This window comes from Zingiber officinale, chromosome 7A (assembly GCF_018446385.1).
Source record: "Zingiber officinale cultivar Zhangliang chromosome 7A, Zo_v1.1, whole genome shotgun sequence".
In the NCBI taxonomy this organism is placed as follows: Eukaryota; Viridiplantae; Streptophyta; class Magnoliopsida; order Zingiberales; family Zingiberaceae; genus Zingiber; species Zingiber officinale.
The window spans coordinates 65,742,090-65,749,248 of record NC_055998.1 but is presented as its reverse complement, the minus strand read 5'-3'; the positions used below and the strand labels follow the sequence as shown (position 1 = coordinate 65,749,248).

Sequence of the window (7,159 nt, the reverse complement as noted above, 5' to 3'; positions counted from 1 at the left end):
ACGTGTCACCAACAGCTGGTCTTTGATGATAGGGGTTCGGTCGACCGATAAAGATGTTCGGTGGACCGAACACTTGCCAAGTCAACTTCCCGGTTGACTTGCTCTGGTTCTGCTCGCTTGGGTGATTGCGGTCAACCAGAATAGGGCTCACCCGAACCCAATCCCCGGCCTTCTCCTCGAGCAATCTTCCGCCCCAGCTTTATGTCCCTCGAATGTCATGCACATTCTTCTCGCCCACCAGTGTACTCTTCCGTAATTATCCCGTCCTTCGGATGCACCGAGCCCATCGGCTCCTTTCCCATGTCATCCTTCTCGCCAACTATGTCTTTTGCTCGACTTTCTGTACTCCTAAGCTCCTGCACACTTAGACACAAGGATAAAAAACAAACAGGACCAAACCTAAACTTGGTTGATCACATCAAAATAACCACGCGGTCCAACAAGGACAATTCTCCACAAGGAAGCATCCAATTAGGCTTAATGGGTTATCTCTAATCCTTTGTTAATAAGTATCTTGCATAATCTAGTGATTGTATGATTGGAGGTCCTAGTGACAAGGGTATTCCTTTAATCGAAGTTGTTAGGTTACCTCTTCTACTTAGTGGCATTGGATACCAATAAGGGTCGCACTCTAACATAACCGTCATACGGTAGTGTTGGTATTTAGTTATAATACACACATGTGCATAAGGATGAAGGTAATGAGATGAACAATGCATAGGAACATTAACTAGAATCATAGTGAAATTAAACTCCTAGAATCATTCCCCCAAACTGACTCTCTCTCTTTGTTCACTTGCACTCACACTCTTTCCCTCTTGCTTCTCTCTCTTTTTCCTTCTCTCCCTATTCTCTCAATCTCTCTCTCTCTCTCTCTCTCTCTCTCTCTCTCTCTCTCGTGCGTGAACCACCTTTTGATTGTCTAGATAATTTACTATGCGAAATTAACTAGTGTTTAATCAATAGTCCCTGTGGGATCGATATTTTATTACTTGATGACAACCGTATACTTACGGATTGTACACATCAAGTTTTTGGTGTCGTTACCGAGAACTATTTCTGATTAACATTAGTCGATTAGCATATGATTTATTCTAGACTTGCTATTAGATTATTTATTTATTTATTTGCTTTTATTTCTATATTTTTCTTTCTTGTTTTTCATTATGCATTTTCCTTCTTGTCTTTAATTCTGCATTTTTAGTTTTCCTTAGAATAGTCTTTTAGATATCATGAACATTAACATATCAAGCAGATCTTTAATAGAATTTTCTACACCAATTTTTGTAAGATTTATATCTCCCATTGTGCAATTTCATAATAAAAGTTTCCAACTTAATCCAAAATTGATTTCCATGATTCAAGTTCACAAATTTAGAGGAGAAAATTCTAAAAATCCATACTTACACTTTGAGGTATTTCAAGAATATTGTAGTACAGTGAAGTGTGATGGAGTCTTAGAAAATGCTATTCAATTATTGACATTTCCATTCAGCCTCAAAGGTAGAGCAAAGACTTGGTTGAATTCCCTTCGTCCACAAAGCATAACAAGCTGGGAACAATTGGAGCAACGCTTTCTGAATTACTTTTTCCTACAAGTAAGACAATATTCATGAGAAACCAAATCATGAACTTTGCTCAAATAGAGGAAGAATCACTATTTGAAGCATGGGAGAGATTCAAAAGTTTATTAAAGCAGTGTCCTCATCATGGGTTGGAGAAATGGCTTACTATGCACTTATTCTATATGAGAATTCTTTCTCAAACAAGATGTTATTGGATTCTGCTATAGGAGTTTCATTGATGAATAAAAGTTTGGACAAAGTATACACCTTAATTGATCAAGTGACGTTGAATCTCCAAGAATGGTCAAAAAAAAGTTGGATGGAATCTCCCCCGATAATTCCTGAAGTGCAAGCAATTGTCACACAAGAATTTGTACAACTGCCCATGCATAGAGTTGAAACTTCGTCAAATCATAGAAACTTCATCAAATCACAGAATGAGGGGTTGAAAAGTACCAAAAATGCTAGTGCAGAATGTAATATTATCAAGTTGAGAAGTAACAAGAATTTTGAAGAACTTCTTGAGAAAGATTTGTATAGAAATGAGGAGAAGAACAATAGAGAACCACAAAAACTCAGTTCCAACACTCCAGAAAGTGTCCATAGGCCACATATACCTTTCCCTCAATGGTTGATCACACCAACATTGGACAAGCAATTTGGACCTCTACCACAAGCCCAAAGAAAATTTGGGGAAAAGGAAGACTAATCCTTCCCATGACCTCCACTAAGGATTCCTTTTCACAAAGGATTTTTTGATATCTATAAATATGAAGACTCTTCAGATAAGATTATGATAATAATGTAGTGGATAGTAAGTTTTTAGATCTACCTCCTGGGGTTACAAGGCATTATAGTGAAATAGAATTTTCAGATGATGAATGTGATGAGGTAGATTAATTCTCATCAACTCTTCAACTTGCTTTTGAAGCTCCTTCATCTCCATAGGATTGCTCCTATAGGCTGGTCAATTAAGAATGGTTGCTCGTGGGATAAAGTCAATCTGGTGCTCTATTCCCCTAAGTGGTGGAATCCATCAGGAACTTCTTCAGGAAATACATCATCAAATTCCTACAAAAGAGATTTAATAATACTAGGCAAAGAAGGGTCAAGATTGTTAGTGTGAAAATAAGCCTCCTTGAATAAAAGTACAATCATCGGCTGTTGAGAATAAAAAACTCTCTTAACCTCTCTTTCTTTTGCATAAAAGCTCACTTTTTTACTCTCTTGCTCTAGATTTTTTTTTTTCTTTTTCATTCTTTTTTTCACTCCTCTCATCCTCACTTTTTGTTTTCTCACACTCCTTTTCTTTTCCATTTTTTTCTCACACAATCTTTTCTTTTTCCACTCTCATTTTTTATCCTCAATTGATCTTCATATACTTGCTTAGGAGTTAATGGTACAAGAGTTACAAGTTTACCATGTATCTTAAAAAAATATTTATTTGTGAACCCATCATACATGACCCTCCTATCAAATTGTCATGGTCTATCTAAAAGAACATCGTCATAATACCTACCAATGGATAATGAAACCAACACTTGTTTAGTGACCTTAACTTCCCCGCAATATTCAACCATTATAGTTTATAAGGTCTAGGATGTTTAGTGGTAGGTAAGCATAATTTCTTAACCAAGATAGTACTAGCTAGATTAGGGCAACTTCCCTCATCTATAATCATACTACATACATTGTCTTTGATGTGGCAATGGGTATGAAATATATTGTCTCATTGTTCTTCATCTTCTTCCTTCACTTGCTCATTTAGAGCATGCCTAGTGACAAGAGCTTCACCTTCAATGGGATACTCTTCTACATCACTTTCCATCAATAGTGGCAAGGCATTATCATCTTCGAACTCACTCTTAGTTTCAATATCACCATTTTCTTTTAAAAGCATGATTCTTTTGTTTGGACATTGTGAAGCAATATGTCCTCTTCCCAAACACTTGAAGCATTTAATATCTCTATTTCTTGAAGATTGGATAGGTTCTTTACATTTGACCAATGGAGAACCAGCATCTTTATTCTTCAAAAACTCGGTCTTACTCTTTGATGCAACTTTATCATCTTTTTTGTTTCAACTAGATTTCCAAGTGGATGAATTAGAACTTTGACCATGCTTGATTGAACCCTTCCTTTTGAGTTGCCTTTCAACTTTCATAGACATATGCACCATGTCTTCCTACTCCACATAATGTTGCAACTCTACTATATTTGCAATTTATGAGTTCAAACCTTGTAAAAATCTTACCATGATTGTTTCTCGGTCCTCCTCCACATTGGCTTGAATTATGGCAATCTCTATCTCCTTATGATATTCCTCCACAGTCTTGGATCCTTGGGTTAGACTTTGTAGTCGTTGGTATAAATCTTGATAGTAATGTGATGGAACGAACCTCTTTCTCATAGTAGATTTCATCTCTTCCCAAGTGCCAATGGGTCACTCGTGATTTCTTCTCCTATTTAGAATAATTTGATCCACCAAATAATAGCATAATCAATAAATTCAACAGCAGCAAGTTTTACCTTCTTCTTTTCAGAGTAGTTGTGACAATCAAACACTGATTCCACTTTCTTTTTCCACTCCAAATATATGTCTGGATCACTTTTGCCTTGAAATGAAGGAATCTTCATCTTGATATTTCGCAAGTTTCTATCAACATAATCATTCATCTTTCTTCTACCATCAATTCTAGCATGACCAGTCTGCCACTAGAAACTCTATCATCAATTTCCTTAGATACGCCATCATCATCATCATTATTGTCATCATGGTTATATCACCTTGAATTTCATGTAGGAACTCTACCAGCTTGGCTATTTTACAATCCAGAAATTATAGCATCTTGTCTCTTTAATCTGTTGAGGATTTAATTGAATCTGATTTCCATGTGTTTCAAGTGTTGTCTCAAAGCACGTTGTACAAGTGTTTCTCTAGGTCTTGCTTCCTCTCCACTTGTCACCATTAATGGAATCTGTTGTCACTCAATCACTCAACTCATTAATGTTAGCTCTTTAAAGAACTTAGAATTGTGACAATTCCCTTATAAGCATTCATTGACTAATTGAAAATCTCAAGGGTATTAGGATAAAAGATAGGGATTGATAGAAGAATACAAATTGAAAAATTGAAAACTTAGATTAAGGGTTGAAAGGAAAGTTGTCAAAATTAAATCTTGGCAAAAGCTTAAAGGGAAATGCGGAATTGAAATAAATGCAAGTATACTAGGCAAAACTTTAAAGAAATTGCAGAGTATACTAGGCAAGACTTTAAAGGAAATACGGAATTGGAAAATACAAGTATTCTATGCAAGACCTTAAAAGAAATGCGGAATTGAAAACTGCAAGAATACTAGACAAAACTTTTAAAGGAAATACAAAATTGGAAAATACAAGTATAAAAATAACAATTCTCTACACCCACCTTTTTTTTTTTCTTGTTTCCATATTTCAAACTTCGTCCTTTTTTTTACTGAAAAATATTTTTTTAATTTCGGCCTCTTTTTTTGCCAAAAATATTTTTTTTTAATTTCGACCTTTTTTTTTGCTGATTATTTTTTTTGATAGCAACAAGACAAGTAAAACTCACTAAGATTGAGATGATAACAATAAGTAGACAATGTTGAACAAAATAGACAAAGATTTAAGCACAAAAGAAAAAGGATAACCAAATTGATTTAGAAAACCTCACTCTGATACAAAATGATGTGAACCCAATGAGAAAGATATCTCAAGAACCCACAACAAATTGAAAAAGAAAGAAAGAAAGATCTAAATCGATAAGATTGATGAAAGGAACCTCGACCCAATGCTTAGAAAAGCACGAAGCTTGGTATAGAAGATGGAAGATGCCACAACCTTGGGATGGAGGTTGATAAGTCTTTAAACGCCACAAGAGAATGTCTTGATAAGTTCTAGTTCAATGAAGAACCAACAAGTGAGAGTCTCACCGTGCTTTAGATTGAAAATATGTCAAAAGATACATGTAGTCATCACCCCCTTTATTTGTAGCTATAGGATGACCAAAAAAATCCTAAAAGACCAAAAGAAAGCTCATTTAGTAAAGGCCTATGTAGATTACTTAGCCATTTTAAGCTTATGGTATTATTACAACCCAAATAAAAGTAGAAATTAAGTCTAAATTGAGTCTACATATCCCTACTACATAGACATGAGATATAAGTACTAATTAAGGTCATCTAAGGCTTGAATTAGGTTGACTAAGCAGGATGACTTGCTCTTGTCAAACCTTCTTCAATGGTAGCTTTGGACTTCACATCTTCAATTAGCACATTAAGTGCTTCCTTCATCTTTCTAGCCTTAGCCCTTGTAATTGGGCCTCCATTGATACATAATGGATCATCATTAATATCTAGAGTGGATTGAGTATAATCCATATCATTAGCTTATTGAGCAACCTGTTGTTCTCTTTCTTTGACTCCATCACTGAAGCATCAATCCAGTCTGTGTTGCAGAGGCTTTAAGCCATCGTTCTTCCATGCTTACTACCATGAGCATTAGGGTTGTCGCTTTGGATCTTTTTCAAATATGTATGTTGTTGATCCCTCCTTTGACATGATATTTCAAGAGGTAACTAATGGGCTTCGCAATGATTTTATTTTACACAATGATATCTATTTCATGGACTACGATTATGCATTCCAGACTATTCTTTAAGGTAGTACATTATCATTGAATTGCATAATGAAGGACAATTTGGCCAAGGTAAGACATTAGCTCTCATCTCTTCCAACTGTTATTGGCCCAAGCTAACTAGTGATGTAGCTCATTTCGTGGATCGTTGCTTTGTCTGTCAACAATCTAAGGGAACCCTTACTAATGTTGGTTTGTATACTCCCTTACCAATTCCTGAAACCCCTTAGTGCGAGGTTAGCATGGATTTGGTATTGGGTTTACCCTGCACCCAACGGACTGCAGATTCTATTCTAGTTGTTGTGGACCGATTCTCCAAGATGGCTCACTTTGTGGCGTGTAGAAAAATCATGGATGTTGTTCGGATTGTCACCCTCTTTCCCAAGAGATTGTGCGTTTACACGATATTCCTCAAACTATTACTTTAGATCATGATACTAAATTTGTCAGTCAATTTTAAAAGATTTTATGAGGAAAGCTAGGGACGAAGCTAAACTTTAGTAGCGCCTATCACCCTCAGACGGATGGTCAAACTGAGATAGTGAATCTGAGCTTAGGAAATTTTCTGAGATGTCTCACAAGAACCAAACTGGAGCAATGGGATCTGATTTTACCTCAAGTAGAATTCGCATACAACAGATCAAAGAACATGACCATTGGTTTGAGTCCTTTCAAAGTTGTTTATGGATGAAACTCATCCAGGGCACTGGATTTAGTTCCTATTTCACGTCCAGGATAAGCTAACCCCAAGGCTGAGGAGATGGTCGAGTATCTTCGGGTTATTCATGAGCAAGTTAAGCAGGATATTCAAGAAAGCAACACCGAATACAAGATCAGGGCAGGTAGGCATCGACAACAAGTTCTTTTGACATTGGTGATATGGTTTGGGTTATATTAACTTGTGAATATTTCCCTATTGGTGAATACAACAAGCTCAA

At 36.1% G+C, this 7,159-nt stretch overlaps 1 non-coding gene across 1 annotated transcript; it reads right to left on the bottom strand.

Annotated features, from left to right (window-relative positions):
* Positions 1-1,608: 1,608 nt before the first annotated feature.
* LOC122003136 lies at positions 1,609-1,716 on the bottom strand. The gene has a single exon (XR_006117807.1). It is a non-coding gene; the product is annotated as a small nucleolar RNA R71 (small nucleolar RNA).
* Positions 1,717-7,159: the final 5,443 nt, after the last annotated feature.